Raw genomic sequence first — 19,064 nt, forward strand, 5'->3', positions numbered from 1 at the left:
GGGGATCGTCACCTTCAAAACTCCCTAGGGTCAAGGCTCCCTAGTTCCCACTTAAAATCAAGAGAATTTTATAAAGCAATAACACGATGAAATAAATGAAGCTAAAGAGTGTCATTTCCAAAAGTGGCAAAACATTATAACGTGTCCATCAACCTTAACTAAAAAATTAGGGAAAAATGACAAAATAATATGTAGAAGGCAAAAAAGAAAGCTCACTTTTCTTGGATACTTGAGTGGAGTGAAAAAGTGTCAAAGTATGTATAGGAGTGAAAGGTTTTTAGGGAGAAGTAAGTTGGAACATAAGATGAATGGACTTTGGTGAAAGGCAGGTTTGGACTCCAAACACAACTTGACCACCTTCTAGCTGTAAGCCTCCAAAATCACAGGTCATGACTGAGTCTCTTTCCCCTTCTGTGAAGTGGGTTTGGGTGTCTTGTAGTGCACTCTTGTTGGTTTGCCCCTCCGTGTTCCTCTGGAGAAATAGCCCCATCCAACTTATCCTCTTGGAAGAAGCCAATTCTTCCATCTCAGCTCAGAGATGAGCACATGGCTCATGTCTGACTCATCTCAGTCCAGTGCGCGGTAAGGATGGTATCAATGGAACCAGTTTTGCACTGCACCCTGCATGTGTGCCATTGCATGTCTCTTACCAAAAGGGGGGATTGTGACATTGGGGCTGGCTCGTGATGTGTTTTGGCCAATTGGACATGGCAGAGTAACGGCGAGTCACTGTGCTGGTAAAGTCTGGTGTGCTTCCACTTGCTACTCTTGTGCCTCTGCCATCACCATGAGAACCCACCCGGGCTGGCTGCTGCAGGAGGAGAGACATGTGGAACAGAGCTGACTGACCCCAGTTGCCTCACCTGGTAGCCAGCCAACCTCCAGATAGGTGAGGAAGACCACCGAAGATCAGTAGAGCCACCAGCTGACCCACAGTTGATCCCAGATGCATGAGGGATAAATGTATTTTTATGTACCACGGGGGCTTGGTGGTGGTTTGTTAGCTTAATATTTTTGTGCCAGTAGAAAACTGATAGTTTGTGGCCACATTACAGCCAATCAGAGTTGGGATCGAGACTGTCACTGGAACAATTAGAACAAAGATATTTATTTTTCTACTGGTGTTGCTCTGCTGACAAGGTACCACTCCAACTTAGGGAAAACCTGCCTGAGACCAAACTCAACACAAAAGAAACACACTTAAAACTGGGAAGGAAGAACCCTATGTCTTTGTAGCTCCTGGATCCAGCCACACCTGAAACAACCATTATTAGACTTTTCAGTTAGAAGGAATGATAGCTTCTAATTTTTGCTAGAGTCAGCTTAGGTTGGATTTTTGACCCTTGCAATAAAGAGGATCTCAATCAGTGAAATATCTAAAATTCAGAGGATTGTGAGGATTAATAAGTCGTGAATGTACTTCAGGTGGAACAGGTGTCTATCAAAACATTGCCATGAAGTTCCAAGTAGTAACAAAAACCGTATTTTCTATGCTTCCGTGTGCATTTTCCTCTCTAGGGGGCCAAGGGCTTGGTAAGTACATTTTGCACCCCACTGAGTTACAGGGAAGCAGTGATGACTGCTGCCCCCGCAGGATCTCACTAGTACCTGGAAACAAGGTGACTCAGTCCTTATTCAGGTTTGATGTCAAGGACATGGCAATTCTGAGAAAGAATCATCCGGTTGCTCTATGAGTCAGTGATTTAATTCACTTCATAGGTGACAGAAACCAACTATTTTCAACCTGAAGGAGACGGCAGTGATGATCTCATCGAAGATGACTGGTTTACCAAGGAGGAAACTGAAGCAGGAAAGGGTAGAGGGCAGCACTGGTAAGTCTTGGCACCCCGTGCAGTGGAGAGAAAAATGGGCGTTGAGGTCAGAGAGATGGAGGTTTGAACTTAGGCTCTATTATCTATATTTAGCTACCTTAGGCAAGGTGCTCAACTTTCTTGGGCCTCTGTTTCTGCCCCTGTAAAATGGGGGTGCAATGCCATACAAGATGAAAGTTTGTTGCTCATAGAAGAGTTCTGTTTAATATACATAGGCACTCCCCGCTTTGAGCGGTGGAACTTAATCTTCCCCATCTCTCTCGAACCCCTACAGAGAGTAGGCTTGACTTAATGGCTTGCTTCCAAGGAATAAAGTATGGGAGGGGGAAAAACAGTAACTGGACAGTGGAGAAACCTGGAAAGCCCTACCTTAACTAGTGATGAAGGTTAACATCACCAGTAGTGTCATGTGATGACCACGTACCTCCTGATACGATGTGATGCGTAGGGCCTCTCACCTCTGCGGTCTTCTCCTCTCAAATCCCAGACTCAATCTGACCATGAGAAATACATCAGGCTAACCTAGATTGGAGGATGTTCTTCAGGGTACCTGGCCAGTGTCCTCCAGGCTGTAAGGACATGAAAAGTGAGGGAAGGCTGAGAAACTATGACAGATCAGAGGAGACTGGGGAGACAGGAACACTAAATGCAACATGGCACCCTGGATTGGATCCTGGAACAGAAAGAGGTTATTAGTGAGAAAACGGGTGACACTGAAAGCAGGGGAGGGGGGAAGGGAGGATGGGTCACAAATCTGAGCGTGGGAGGTCTGCGATGTTTATTCCTTTCCTTGGTTAGTTCCGTGTAACTGTCACCAATAACTCTCTCTCACTTCTTCCTGGAAGGGAGTAAAGGTGCGAAGTCAGACTTCACAGGGAAGTTAGGGATTCCCGCACCCAGTCCCTAATCCAGCCCTGATTTCAGGTGGGACACATACCTGGAGACCCCGAGAGCCTAGTGCCAGGCAAAGACTTGCAGGGGCACTTCCAAACCCTCTAGCACTGTCTAATCATCAGAGAAAGAAAAAAGGAATTTCAAAAAAGGAAGTTTTGCCCTTTTAATTGGTGTCATACACAAGAGTGTATAGTGAATAGAGCATGTATGTACAATTTATGGGACATTAATAAAATGAACACCTATGAGTGCCTCACCTTGTTAAGAAACAGAAAATTTCCACCCCTCAGTAGCTCTGTGTGCTCATTTCTTCCTCCTCCCTGCAGAATTGCTGCCTTTCTGAACTTTGTGTTATTATTCTATTTATTCACTTACTCAGTCTTTTGTTTTTAATCTTTTATTATAAAAATGATAAAATATGCAGAGAATTGAAAGTGATGGTACAATTTAATTTAACTGAAGTTGTAGGAATATGGTAATATATTTCTATAGTAAAATATTACTGTATACCTACCACTGGATTCAACAGCTGTTTTAACATTTGGCCCTATTTTTTTCACACTTCAGTCTTTCTATGTGTGAAGCCATTATTTAAGGGTTTTATTCTGTAAACTATTGACTCCATATAGAAGCAGCAGGACTGGATCCCACCAACCTCAGCATGCTCAGTTCGTGGACAGTCTCATTTCACCCATTTCCTTCAAGGCTCCATGCCTCTTCCACCCCAGTTCTGGATTGTTTTGAAGCAACCAGACATGATGTAATTTCATCTGTAAATAGTTCAGTCCGTATTTCTGAAAGATCAAGGCTCTTTTTAAAAATATAATCACAATGTCACGATCACAACTAAAATAATAGCGCTGTCTGAATATTACAGATACCTAATGTTCGAATTACTTGATTCCCTTCATTCCTGCCTTCCCCGCCACCATCTCTCTTTTTACAGCTGCTGTCTTTGAACTGGGATTCAGACAAGCTCCCCACAGCGTACTTGGCTGATAACTGTTTGTCACTGGGTTTCCTCTCCTCTGTTTTTCAGGTTTGGCTTTTTGTTTTCCCCAGTTGTTGAAAAGCTCCGAGCCATTCATCTTACACAATTTCCCACAGGCTGGATTTTGCTAGGGTAGCTCTGTGGTGCCATTGAGCGTGTTGGTCCTTCCCTTTTGTCTCCTGCAAACTGAGCGTTTGCTACAGAGGCTTGGTAAGAACCAAGTTTGATTCTGGCAAGAGCATTTCCTAAGTAGCACCGGGCTGGTTCCATCACGGAGGGACATAATGGCTGGTTGTCTCTTTGCATGATGCTAAGTAGGTTCTGGTGTTAAGTTATGTAATTGACCTATTGTAAAGTCCCCAGCAGCTTTTACCTAAAAGATTTCACAGCCATTGACCATCATTCCGTAAAGCTTACACTGAATCAGTTTAAAGGAAGTTCTGACACCAACCTACTTTACCTTTAAGTACTTGCAGCCTGCACTGCCAAAAAGTAAGGACATTATCTTCATAACTCAACACAATTACCCTACCTAATAAAGTTACTAATTATTCTCCAGTATCATTCAATATCCAGTTTCTATTAAAAATTTCCCAGTCATCCTCATTTGTTTTCTTAAATACTGTTTTGAATTTTAGGATAGTTTTAGATGTACAGAGAAATCGGGAAGATGACACAGAGAGCTCGCATACACCTCACGTCTAGTTTCACCCTCTCATTAACATCTTGCATTAGTGTGGTATTTTTGTCACAATTAATGAACCAATGCTGACACGTTTATTACTAACTGAAGTCTATAGTTTATTCAGATTTTCTTAGTTCTTACCTAATGTCTTTTCTCTGTCCCGCAGTCTTCTCCAGGACACCACATTACATTTAGTCATTATATGTCTTTAGGCTCCTCTTAGCTGTGACAGGTCTCATTTTAAAAAAAAATTCCCTTTTAATCTGGAATAGCATCTCCTCTGTTATCGTGTAGAATGCTCTGAATTTTGGCTTTGTCTGTGTATTTCCTTTAACTTGTCCTTGTATGCCTTGTATTTCCTAGAAACTAGAAGTTAGAGTGAAAGGCTCAATTCGATTCCGGTTAAACATTTTTGTCTAGAATATTTCATGAGTGAAGCTGTCTCCTTTACATGTTCTCTCACAGCAGTGCAGGATTAAGATGGAAAAATAAAAAGGAGAAAGACCAGACTGATACACAGGAAGGAAAGACTCATCTCCCATCATTCAGGAGAGGCTGAACCAAGTACCCCTTCCATCCTGTTTTCCTTCCCTTAAACCTTACTCAATAAATTCGACCCGACTCTAAATGTTAACTAGTATGATTGGGAAGATTGTTAACTTTTTCCCCTTGTCTTAGAATGTAGCTGGATGAGTTTACAGATCACTAATTTGGGCAGAATTCACCTATCAAAGAAACTGCATGTATTTGACTCAAGACTTTGTATGTTTCTGGGGCAGGTTCGACACCTCCATAAAATGTTTTGATATATCTTTGGAAGAATTTCAGGCTTCATTCATGTTTCATTTTACTCATTTAAAAAGGCCAATGGATTAGAGTGTTAGTTGTCAGAAACTATGCATATGATAGAATTGCATAGAACGACACACACAGAAGTGGATGTATAAATGCTGAAATCTGAATAACTCTGTGGGTTGCACCAGTGCCCGTTTCCTCACTTTGTTATTATCCTACAGTTAGGAAAGATGGCAACCTGAGGGGGACAGATTGAAGGGTGCATGGTGCTTCCCAGTACATTTCTTTTCAAATTCCTATGAATTTATGATTATTCCAAATAAAAAGTTTAAAAAAATTCATTGGAATAATTCATGTGCTGAGTTTTGTGGCCAGCGCAGAAGGACAAGATAAAGAAATGAGCTGAAATTTCAAACGGGAAGAGATGCAATTATTGTTATTTGCAGGTAATATGGCTGTCTACTTAGAAAATTGGGTGAAACATGTTTTGAACTATTCTGAGTTCAATAAGGTACAATATAAAAGATTAATAGGTGCTATTCACCATAACAGCAGCAAAAACAAATTAAAATATCTAGGAAGAGAATTTACCAGCATTGCACAGATCCTACAAGAAGAAAACCACTACATTTACTAAAGGATGTAAAAGATAAAACTGAAATGAGAGATGGCTATCTGTACTTATTATTTAAAGTTTAAAAGGCAGCTCATTATCCTTGGTTGTGAAGGCAGTGGGGCAATGGGTGAAACTGGAATACGATCTGTAGATTAGATAATAATATTCTATCAGTGTAATTTCTTGATTTTGATAATTGTATTGAGGTTATGTACGAAAATGTCCTGATTTTCAAGAAATACCCAGTGAAGTATTTTTAAAATGTCTTAGTCTGTTCAGGCTGTTATGACAAGATGCCAGAGACGGGGTGGCTTACAAACAGTAGAAACATATTGCTCACACTCCCTGAGGCTGGAGTCCGAGGTCAGCGTGCCAGCGAGGTGGTGTTCCCGTGCGGGGTCTCTGCTGCACTGCAGACTCGATTCTCACATGCCAGGAGGGGCAGAGGAGCTCTCCCAGGCCTCTTTTCCAGGGCACTCACCCCATTCACGCAACCTCCACCCTCATGACCTAATCACCCCCATGGCCCCGCCTCCTAATACCATCACTTTGGAAGTTAAGATTTCAACATGTGAATTTGCAGGGAGGAGAGGTGGGTGGGACACAAACATTCAGTCTAAAGCAGAAGGAATGGGTGTCATTTTTGTAACTTTCAAACAGTTCAGAAACTAATACCAAATAATAGTAATATAAATCCTTATCCAGATGTGTTATATCTACCTCTTTAGAGACAGTGAGAATGTTTCTTGTGACATCTGGGTGAAGGCTATACAGAGAATTCTTTTTTAAATTTTTATACCTTTTCTGTCACTTGGGATGGTTTCACAGCAAATAGCTCAGAAAAAGTAGCCAATCGAGGAACAGCAGGAATAATATAACAATGAAACACAGGGAGCAGGGGTGAAGAAGGGAAGGGTGTAGTGTAAGCGAGCTAACTTTTAACTATCAAGGAGACTATCAATAAATATTTTCTAAATAATAATAATAAATGTACATGTCTGCATCATACCATGTTAGGAAGGTAATCATCAGAAAAAAATGAAAGCCTTGACAATTTAAGAGGGTGTCTGTGGGTGATGGAACTTAGAATACAGAGGAGTGGGGTGCAAGCTTTTTGCTGTTTTGTCCTTAATTCTTCTGATCTGTTTTCTTGTTCATGCATCGTGCTGATAAAAATTACAATGGCTGGTTAGCAAGCAAAGGAATAAATTATTCAATGACTGCTTCTGGTGTAAGTAATTAAAAAATAAAAGGGTTAACACATTTGGGGAAAAGAGAAAAGTGCGTCCTCTTGGTGGAGGGGGAATCCAGCGTTCCTGGGGAAGAACCGGGCCATATTCACCACATCCGAAACATGAGTGCTCCCTCCCTGACGCCCAGAAGACCTCTCAGAACCTCTCAGTTGAGAATTTCCCAGACAGTGAGGAAAAGATAGCAACAGAGAGACCCCCGCAATGATGTGATATATTCTTATAAATTAACCACATGTCTGTTTAGAATCTATTACGTACCGGCCACTATAATACGTGTTGAGGTTACAACTGAATAAGGAAAGTTCCCGCCCCCACACTCCTTCCATTCAAGTTCCAGAAAACAAGCACCAAATTAATTAAATTAATAAATCAGTTCAGGTGGTGATAAGCTTCCTGAAGGAAGATTAAAATAGAGTAAATGTATTGTGAGTAATGGGAAGGGAGGAGCAGGAAGGACTCTCTGGGGACGTGACATCTCAGGAGAGGCCTGGATGAAGCAGGACAGGAGACAGGAAGACATCGCATGAAGGAGCTGTCCGAGTGGAGAGAATTGGAGAAGCAACAGTGCTGAGGTGGGAGAGAGGGGACTGGCCGGGAGGCCAGTCTGACCAGGCACAGGAGACAAGGTCCAGAAGGCATGAAAGGAATGGGGTTCTGAGCCTTGGAGCTGGAGGAACAGATTTGGAAACTTATTCTGAATGAGAGAGAAAAACATATGAGGGGGGTTTAAAAAATATTTTGTCAACTTCTTCGAGGTATGATTTGCATACAGTCAAAAGCTCCCATTTTAATTATACCATCCAATGAGTCTTCACAAATATGTACACTTGTGTGACACCCTCTCAGGTCAAGAATATTTTCATCACCCCAGAAACTTCGCTCATCCCGTGTTACAGTCAGTCCTTCCTCCACGCCAGGCAACCACTGATTTGCCTTCTAGGATTTCAGGCAGAAGGAACAGCAAGTGCAAAGGCCCTGAGGTCAGCACTTGCTTGAGGTGTTCGGTAACAACGGTGAGGCCAGTGTAGCTGAAACACCCTAGATCCATTTGCATGTTGTAGACCTTCAGATAAATGGAATCATAGAATACGCGGTCTTTCGGATCTGACTTCTTTCACTCAGCATCATGTTTTTAAGATTCATCTCTGTTGTGTGTATCAGTGCTTTGTTCTGTTTTATTACTAAGGAGTATTTCATTATATGGAGGTACCATACTTTGTTTTTCTATTCATCTGTTGGTAGATATTTTGGCTCTTTCTAGCTTTGGGCTATTATGAATAATTCTGCTATGAACATTCATGGATAGGTCTTTTGATGGCCATGTGTTTTCATTTATTTGGGGTAAGCACTCAGGAGTGGAATTGCTGGGCCATATGTCACATGTCGCTTTAATTTATAAGAGATTGCCAAACTGTTCTCCAAAGTGCTTGTACCAGCAATGTATATACATGAAAGTATCGAGCAAGGTGATAATTTGGAAGATAAACATGATTCGATTCACATTTAAAAATATCCCTGCAGTTACTGTGTGAAGAGTAGGCTGTACAGGGCCCAAAATTGACATAGAGAGCCACCTATGGAATTGGCTCATATGAGGCTATTAAGCTGTTCTACAGGTGATTAGCACACAGAGAGGTCAAGAAACTTACCCAGGGTAGCATAGCTGGTAAGCAGAAAAACCAAGAGGGGAACCCATCCCTGTTTGCCTTCCGAGTCCAAGTCATGTGCACTGTGCGATATTATCCCCTTAGACTTTCTGGATGTTTTAATAATTCAATCAGGATATATTATATATGATGTATATATATATAATTTATATCAATTTACATCATTATCATTTTCTATCTAGTCTCTGGCATTGCCTTATTTCAAGTACACAAAAACTTCCCTAATTTTTATGAACAGTTTGATTTCTTGTGTGCCCCTAATCCTGGCACTGGGGGGTCTTGTCCACCTAAGAAAGGCCCATCATTGTGGCATTCTGGGCTCAAAGAAGCAGCAGGGACATAAGAGTTATCCCGGGGGGAAGGGGGAACCTCAGGCTGTTCTTGTCTCAGACTCATTTCCGGCACAGGGTCTAGCTCTTGACTCCAGTTCACTGGGGGGCTCGGACTGCTCCATGACTGACCTGATTCAGACTTTTCATCTCCTATTTGGACTCACAGGATTTGGCCCCAAGCAGGATCCGTGACGTAGCAGAGATAGTTCTATGTTCACCCGATTTCTTTTTCCTCCTGGGCACATAGTTAGATTCCACTCTCTAGACTTTTTTACAGTGAGTTAGGGCCATGAGATGGAAATGTGTTTCAGAAAAGGTGGGCAGAAGTGATGCCTGCCCGGCTTTGACCAGCCCACTAAATCCTTCCATGCCATCATCCACACTCTCTGGGGAAACCACCTGCTGCAGAAGTAGGAGGATTCTGGGGGTGTCAAGAAAGAAAGATCTACAAATTGGAAGAGGCCTGGGTCCCTGAATGACTATGTGGAGCAGACTTTTCTGCCTACATATGTATTATTTGAAAAAGAAACTTACTGTGTGTAGCTGCTAAGATTTTCGGGGTTGCTTGTTACAGCGGTTAGTCCACTCTGACCAACAGATCATCTTCTATTCCTTTTGGCTTGGATCTGCTGCTTTCCCTGTGTTCCTTTGGCCTGAACAAGTCGTTCAGCTGCTGGCTTTCAACTTGTCCTTTCTTCGCTCGCAGCTCAGCATGGAAAGAGTATGATAAAGATGGACATTATACATTCCCTTTCAATCTTGTTAACATGTTCCACATGCTTTGAAAGCATTTATTGTTTTAGGAAGGACAAAGAGTAGTTTAATGGTTAATTACCATTTAATGGGAAGATAAACAACTAGGAACCCCGAAACAAGATCGAAAGGGAATCTTACTCTTGTCTGTATCTCCTTTTGTATTTTTAAAACTCAGGACTTTGTAACTCATTTAAAAAATACATATTTTGAAGTGCTAATATCAGTGTCAACCCACTACGGTTTCAGCTTTTTCTGGGGCAAAGGCCTGCTACGATTACATCATAGACTCTCAGCCCACAGTCTGGCAGGAGGTAGGCAGCATGGCCAGGGGGTTAGAAATGCAACTCCAGAATCTGACCTGGATTAAAGTCCTCTTGCTACCAGTGACTGTCTTTGTCACCATGAGCATCTTTCTTCATTTCTCCATGCCTCAGTATCTTCATTAAAATGTAGCATAATGCTTGGACCTGTTTCCCAGGACTGTTGGAGGAAGCGTACGAGACAGTGAGTGCCAACCTGGCTTAGCAAAGTGCCTGACGTGGTGTCACCGCTTCAATAAATGTTAGCTGGTGCAATTAGGCATTGAGTAAATGTTTTTGAATTCCTGCTGAACTGAACAGGCAGGTCCTGTTCAAAATAAAACAACAACAACAAAATATAACCCAGAGCACCCACGCATCCTGAATTAGCGCTGTCTAGGTGAGTTTGTCTGAACGTCTTTTGATGGTAATACAACCAAACAGCCACCAAACAGCGTGCTGCAGAGGTCTCTCCTTTACTCTGTCCTTCTCATCCTATTTGGCATTTATTGATAACCATTTAGAAGGAATGTTTATCTCCCATGCACTCGCATTTTTGGAAAGAGTGAGCAAGGAGGGAGAGTGGTATCAGGAAGAGGAAATTTTATTAAGAGATTATTTAATGTTATTGATACATTGCGCCGAGAGTCAAGCAAAGGCGCCAATCGATAGATACCCACATCAATGTTTAATCTACTTTTAGCCCTTTGCTGGAGTCTTTAATTAGCTTGTGATTTGGAAAATTGCATGGAGTACACAAGGCAATGAATGTTCTGGAACTAAAGACAGAAGTGATTATTTTGCTTCCAGCATCTTATGAAAAACAACGGCCGGAAAATGTAGTGATGTGGTGCAGAGAGTTTAAAACAGGCAAGACGGTGGAAAAAAAAACTCCGGAGGGAAAGCTTGCTCTAGGATTCATATTTATTCATATATATTTTTGTCTCATTTAAATCTCACTCGCACTCTACGCTGGGGTGGTTACTGTCCCCACTTTGTAGATGAGGAAAGAAATATTAGCTTAGGGATTTTAAGAAGTTTGCTTTGAGTTTCGCTCTTGGGTCACTGCTCTCCCGTGCACCAGTTCAGAGGATTCCCGTATTTCAAAGTCATACACCTTGGTACTCAGACATCTTCCCTGATCCTCTGTTTTACCCATCACTGCCCCGGGGAAGGGTGGTGGGGCTGAAGTGATAAAATGGCCATTCTGTGGGTTGGGCAACATGTTAAGCAGAATAACAGTGTCCCAAAGATGTCCACCTCAAACCCCTGCAGCCTGTAAATATGTTAGGTTACGTGGCCAAGGGGGATCAAGCTGAGGATGGAGTTAAGATTACCTTGAGATGCTGACTATTCTGGATTATCCAGGTGGGTCCAATGTAATTACAAGGCTCCTTCTAAGTGTCTGAACCACAGTGACACCGTTTTGTCAGCTCAGTCTCAGGCCCACAGTCTCACCCCCTCCACCCCACCGTCTGCAGCTTTAGCCTGCTCACAGGGAATGCCCCCAGCCATGTGAGTTCCCTGCCGGCTTCTACCTTTGCCTTTATGTGATATGAAAGCTGGAAGGTGCCTCTTGCTGATGCAGATGGTTGCTGGAAATGAGACTCCTGGAGGGGAGGAAAAACCCATGGTTCCCACTTGGTAGTCAGACTCTGATTTTAGTTTTGGCTCCTTTAAATTTCCCTGTGCGCCTTTCAGCAGTACGGAGTGTAGCTGCCAAGGCCTCTGGGTCATGGTCCACCCAATGCTGCCTGTAGGTAAGTTACCCACAATAAACTCCATAATTGCACTTACGGAGTTGTCTGCTTCATTCTTTGGTCTCGAAGTCCCTCCTCAGTTTGGAGGACATTATTCAGTATCTCTGCCATCCAACAGAACCAGAGAAATGGCAGCATGTGAATGACTGGTCCTGAGGATGCTGACTTTAAAGACGGAGGAAGGGGCCACAAGCCAAGGAATGCGGGCAGCCTCTGGAAGCTGGCAAAGGCCAGGAAAGAGGTTCTCCCCTGGAACCTCCAGAAGGAGCACATCCCTGCTGACACCATGATTATACCCCAGCCAGTCTGTGTCAGACTTCTGACTTTCAGAGCTGGTATTTATCAACTGGTGGGTTTTTTTTTAAGCCACTACAATTTTTGATGATTTGTTGCAGCAATAGAAGACTCACACAGGCTGCTTCTTTTATGCAGTGTGCAGTGTATCTTTGTATTTGAGTTTACTCTTCAGCCCTGCCCATTTCTTGGAAGGAGAAATTCCTAATCTAGGACAGTGTCTGGACCACTTTTCTTGGTGGGTGGGCCACAGTGAGATAAAAAATAATCAGCGCAAATATTCGATGCTTGCTTCTTCTTTCTGCTTCTCACAGAACATAAGGGTAAATGTAGTCCTAACGCAAGAAGGTCTGCCCAGCTCTCTGTTCCCTGCGTCCGTGCACCCTCACCTGCTACGGCTATTGTCTGAGATGGATGGCCAGCTGGTGGCATCCTCTGGGCTTAAGCTGAGGGGTAGAGGAAGGTGACAAGCTTAAACTACAGGCTGGTTTATCCGCAGGGTCCACTCTGGCATTTTGGGTTCATGTCTAATTTATATGGAAGTTGTGCTTGGACCTCCGATTTTTCTTTATCCTTTGAGTTTACAACTCTCTTGGGGTTCTCATGGGAGAGAGGTTTGTGGTTTGGGACAATGTTTAGGCACCTGACTCAATACAATCTTAATTTCATTGAGATTCCACCTTAACCCTAAGAGACATACTCACTAGTGACCAGTTCCTTCCTGGTCCACCAGCTAAAGGAGGAGGCCGCCTTGCCTCAGCGTCAGACAGCCAAGAGGAGATGCTTCATTGTTGTCACTCATCACAGCAAAAAGATTATTATTTAAGCAACCCGAAAACAGAGTCTAGATCTTGCTATGTGTTCCTCCCCACCAACACTGCCTCGCATATATTTATCAACAAATGAAATATTTTAAAATGCATGAATGAGTGGATGGATGGATGCGTCCGCTGGGACTTCCGGGTGCCACACCTGGGTCTCATGGGGGAGCGCTCAGCTTGCGTATGGGGCACTCTCTCTCTGGGCCCTCCTGTCTCCCTGGGCTCCTGGCATGAGCCCTTCATCACTGAGCGTCTTGTCTGTTGTTCTCCAGCTGCCCCTCCCGCTGTCTGTGGGGCTGTAAGATCTCTGATCCAATCGGTTCCATCACTGCGCTGAATTACCTTGTTCCCGCGCTGTTTGTCAGCGAGAGGGATTTATGCAGCAGATAGAACTCTTCTCAGGGACTTTCATCTTCCCTTTGCCCACGTGATCTACATCCCTCCTCCGCCCAATCCCCATCCATCAGCTACCCTGAGTGTGTGTGTGTGTGTGTGTGTGTGTGTGTGTGTGTGTGTGTGTGTGTATAAAATCTTTCCCACTCTCTGTTACCTTTGCTTCTTTTGAGCCCAACACAGGTAGGGGTTGCGGGGAGGATGCGCAGGCTGGTTTGAGTGGGCAGCGGAAAGCTCCGAGACTCTTTAGGAAGGAGCCTTCTTCTCATTCATGGTTCTATGAGGCTGAAATATGGTCGTGGGGAGCTCGAGAAATAGGCCCCATCCTCTTTTCCTGACAGAATTGAGCCATCTTTTTCCTAGTTGCTGCCTGCCACCCATGCTGAGAGGTTAATCTGTTCCTCTTCTCAACTAGTGCATTTATCATAAGGAAGTGGTCTGTGGTGGAAAATATTGATCAAAGGCCTGCCAGGTCCTCTGCTGGGTTGAAATTGAGTGTTGCAGTCAATCAGTGGCGTGGCACTTGGTGTGAAGACAAGGCGGTGGCCTCTGCGTGGGGCCAGGCTGATGGATGGAGGGGGGGCCTTGGGAGGTGGGCTTTCATCCAGCCGCCTCTCCTGCCTGGCTTAACGGGCAGGGTGGGTTCCATGTCGCTGGGAATCTCTGATGGGTGATCTTGGGGCCTCAAAGCCCTACAGGTGGCCAGGCTCTGTGCGTCCACATGAGAGGAAACGGTCTCAACAGCTAAACCGGTCAGAGTCGAGAGGAATAGCCTCTCAGTGCAGCGCTAGCACTCAGGTGGCAGAAATGGCTACACTCCCCACAAGTAAGTTTCTGTTTCCTCCTTGCACAAATTACGCCTTGATTTAGTACTAACTCTGGGCTCCTATCAGTCACTTCAATCTCTCCCTCCCTCCCTCCCCCACTTCCTACTTTCCGATTGTCTCCTGGCCTCAGATGCACCACCAAGTAGCTGCTACCTGCCAGGCACTTTTCTAAGCATTAGCAATTGTTTTACAATTCACTAAGCTCTCTGGCTGAAGCTGGCCAAGGGGATTCAACTGAGAGGGAAGACAGAATCTGCTTAAGGGAATAGCATAGCCAGGAGGGCTTCAAGGAGGAGGTGGCTTTTGAGCATTGTCTTAAGAACTAGGAATGCATCAAAACAACAACAACAACAACAAACAAACAGACAAACAAAACAATGTGGGGTAGAGATGGGAGTGTCCATGTAGAAGGAATCACCTATTTGGCAAAGAGGCCAAAAATGAATTCAGTGTTGGCTGGCATATAAAACACTGGGCCAGAGAGGTAAACTGAGTCATTTCATGAAGTTCTGTGTGACCAGCAAAGGAGTTTATGATGAGAAGTGAATGAGATAAAGTAAATGAAGGACTTAACACCATGCTTGCCACGAAGTAGGTACTGGAAGTATTTTATTTCCTGTAATAATTGAGATTATTGGTTGTAAGTGATAGAAAATTGTATCAGAGTCTCAGCTGGAAGCAGATGGAACGTTCCAGTTGGGTAGCATGAGTAGAGTTTAATAAAGGAGCTATTTACAAAGGTGTGGAGCAGCTATGAGGAAACCCACAAGGCGTAGGACAGTACCGCAGGGGCAGTCGCGGTGAGGGCACCATTACCACACCTAGGCCTGAAGTGGCAAGAGAAAGGAGTTGTCACCAAATCTGAGTTGGGGGCGAGGGGACGGAGGAAGGAGAGAGAGGAGCAGTGAGGACGGGGCCACCTGTTACCTTTGATTGAGGTTATTCAACCCACCCTCAGTGATACAGCAGTCAGGGGGCCAGGGAGTAAGCCGCTGACCTCACTCTCTCCCCTCCTTCCAGTGCCCTGCCAGTATGCCCTATTGGCCAGATTCTACTGGAAGCTAGAGGCCTTGGGCACCAGTGATGAAGTCCATACAAGTCAGCCTCCAAGGAGTGTGACCAAGTTGGAACAGGGAGACGGATGAGTCCAGATGCAGCACAGAGCACAGGATGACTGCCAGCTGAAACTGAATTAAGCCAAAGAGATAGTTCATCAGCTTATAGGAGTAGAGCTGTCTTCAGGCATTGCTGATTCCAAAGCATCTCTTAGCCCTGCTATCCTAGGAGACGGTTAACTTTTCAGACACTGCAAGGTGTTTTGACACCCCTTGGGGGGCTAACCCACATCCAGCCAGCTTAGAAACCCAAGTGGAGAGAGATGTTTTCCCCAGAAGTTTCAGCAATAATCCAGACCCAAGTTGGGACCTACTTCCATTGATCCTCACTTATAAATTCTGGGCCCGCATCCTCATCTTTAAAATGAGAACAATGATATCCATTTAACCCAGCTGTGGAAAGAAAGAATATAGAATAATGACCAAACTCATGGATTTTGGAGGGACACTGCTTAGATGTAAATCCCAGGTCAGAACACCTACATGATGGTGGCCTTGGCTGTGGCGTAATCCCTCTGAGTCTTGCTTTCCGTTTCTGTAACACAATAATAACATCTAGTTTGTAAGATGATTAAGCCAGAGATTGGGTAAAATAATGCATGAGCCTTCTTAGCAGAGCGTCTGGAACCTAGTAAGTGCCTGATATTAGTTGATGTTGTGTCATTGTTATTATTTTTGTTATTTTTCATTCCCATTTGAGTTTTCAGTCCCAGCTACCCTGTAAAGATCTCCCCTCTGCGATGCCAAGGATGGTACCCAGGTGTAAATTTCTAACCCCCAGTCACGGGAGAGAATGATGCTAATTTGCTTTCTTTCTCACATCTCATTCCTTCCTTTTTCAATGAATTCATTTCCTGTTGATTCCAACTCTCCCATATTGTCAAGAATACTCTGACTCAACCCGGTGGTTGGTTCCTCTTGCCCCGCAGAGGTCAGGTGGCAGTGACCCTGGTTCCCCCCATGGTGCCCAAGTTTTTAGTGTTCACTCTTGGGAATGCCTCCCTGAGAGCGTCTGGCGGGAGCCCTGGTGTACGTGACCAGCATGTTATTATCATTAGGGATGGGGAGGTGGGCTCCCCAGTCGGCCTCCCACACCCAAACGGACTTCCTTTCCCTGGGAAATGTGCATGCTGGGAAGAAGGGGAAAAACTCTCTTTTTTTTCTAAATTTTCTTTTGCTTTGCAAAAAAAAACCCACAACAAATTGTCCATGAAATCAAATAAAGATGAAATACATATTAAAACACTGTGGGCCTGCTAAAATCAGTTAGATGAAATAATAAAGCTCCAAAGTAATGCCAGTCCATGCCTCTGAGATTTATAATCATTTTACCCTGCTGGTAGTTTGCAAACAACAACAACAACAACAAATAAGTGTGTAGGTTTAAAATATTATTCTGGGCAGCATGGTGTAGTAGGAAAAAACTCCCAACCAGAAATGAGGTGGCCAGATTCCAGTCTTCATCCATCTAACTCCATGCTGTGCAGTCACGTCCTCTCAAAGACTTGGTTCCCTCATCCACATGACAAAGGTGTGAAGCCAGACACATCACTTTTTTTTTTTTTTTTTTTTTGGTTTGCTTCTGTTATTGTTTGGTTGTTGAGAATGTTCAGTAGGGTTTTGCCTCTTGAAAGCTGAAGTGATGGATAAAGCTTTGCAAGCCCACCTTACTCGAACCTTCTCTGGGTCCCCGTGCCTCTGAGCTGCAATGAGGTGGTGGCTCCCCACTGTGCCAGCAAGGGGCACACGTTGAGCTAGGTCTGTTTACACTGCGCGCATAGAGGCAGGGTGGAGGGGTCTTTCCAACCTCTGCCCCACCAGGTGCCCAGGGCCAGCGTTTATCTGGTTGTCCGAGATGAAGCATGTGAGTCCCCTAGAAGGGGAAAAGGTGACTGTCCAGACAGAGCCGGGCTGGGTGTGGATGGAGTAATGGAAGATGGATGCCAGCCCTGCCGGCTGAGTGATGCCCTGACCCTCTCAGGGAGGCCCACGGCAATGGACACAGGGGCTGTGGGCGGGGACTCAGCCCTCCTTGGCTGTTGGCCTTGGCTAGCCCTCCCCTGAGAGAAGGATACCGATTCCATCCCCTCCGTGGGACCCTCCAAGTCTTGCTTTGTTGTCCCCTGAGCTCTACCGACCTCTGCCCCAGAATTAGCGCCACATCACTGCTGCAGCAAATTTACTGGCTTAAAAGAATACAGATCTATTCTCTTACATTGCTCGAGGTCAGAAGTCCAAAACGGTCTCACTGGGCTAAACTCAAGATGAAACAGGGTTGCATTTCTTCTCAAGACTTCAGGGCTGAGAGAAGTTAAGTGACTTTCCCCAAATCATACAACTGATATCAGGCCAACAGATTTAAAATCTGCTCTTTCTGGCACATCAGGGGTTCTTAGTCTGGGTTTGGCACTATGGACATTTGGGGCCAAATAATTCTGGGCTGGGGAGGCCGTCCTCCACACTGAAGGCGTTTAGCAGCATCTCCGGCCCCTACTCATCAGATGCCACCCCAAGTTGTGACAACCAGAAGTGTCTCCAGACATTGCCAAATGTCCCTCAAGGATACAGAGTTACCTTGGTTGAGAACCACTGCTGTAAATGCGATGACAGATATCCAGACTTTGTCCCTTACCAGCAGTGTGGCTGTTGGGTGAGTACTTCATCTGCCTGAGCCTCAGTTTCCCTATCTGTCAAATGGGGGCTAAACCCACAATGCCTACCTACGGCACAGTGTAGGATACTTAGCCACTGCTTGCTACTTTAAGTGCCCCATAAATGGTACTTGAGGTAACCTCTCTCACCAACCTGGATATAATTTTACACAGAGGATTTCTTTCTTTCTTTTTTTTCCTTTTTTCTTTTTTCTTTTTTTTTGCAAATTAAAGGCACACTGAATTGCAGATGAGCACAAGCATTTGAGGCCACTCCCATTTTGCCTAATCAGTACAACTCCACTGACAGCCTGGCTCCTTCAAAGGATGCTCCCTGGGACGTGGGCCCTCTGCAGGGCTGGCTGGGAACCTGGAACGGAGTCAAATGTCCAACATCAAAGGTTTCAAAGCTCAGAAGTGGGGCCATGTTCTCCAATCAGGAGCTGTCTCCATAAACGTTCCCGTGCTTATTAAATTCCTGCAGTGGCCACTTTAATTGGACCCGCCTCCCTCACTTGGCTAATCAAGTCTGCACAGCCCTGCACGAGTTTTGTCTCGAGAGGGGGATTCCCAACCAGGAGCTCCTGCTTCCGTCTTTCTCAGATGCTCAAAGCTGACTCAGCAGATGCGCTCACCGGCTCTTCCGGCCTCTGAGCCAGAACTGATCTGCAGCCTCCATTCCTGCCCGAAGGTGCTTGGAATAGAGTCGCCCTTCCTGATCCCACATCCGTTGTCCCTCCCCGTCCACCTCTGTGTCCCAGTGCCCAGCACACGGCCTGACACAGAGTAGCTGATCAGTCTTGCCCTTTGGACCTAGTGATCCCATCAGATGCTGTATCCAGGACCCCAAATGGGGACCATTAGTCATGGGGACCAAGGTGACCTCCAAATTGCAAGTTTTCCCTGCTTTTCCCAAACTACCCACCTCCTCAGAGGTCGTAGTTTTTTTTAATCTTCTTGCGACCATGCTTTATCTTGCCAGGTTGATGCTTTGGCAAACAGGCCCTTGGACTACTTCCGGGTAGGGCACACACTCTGCAGTTTGTTCCAGTCTCCATCACTGTAGCGCGAGGCCCTCAATCA

Source organism: Camelus ferus, chromosome 18, assembly GCF_009834535.1.
Source record: "Camelus ferus isolate YT-003-E chromosome 18, BCGSAC_Cfer_1.0, whole genome shotgun sequence".
Lineage (NCBI taxonomy): Eukaryota > Metazoa > Chordata > Mammalia > Artiodactyla > Camelidae > Camelus > Camelus ferus.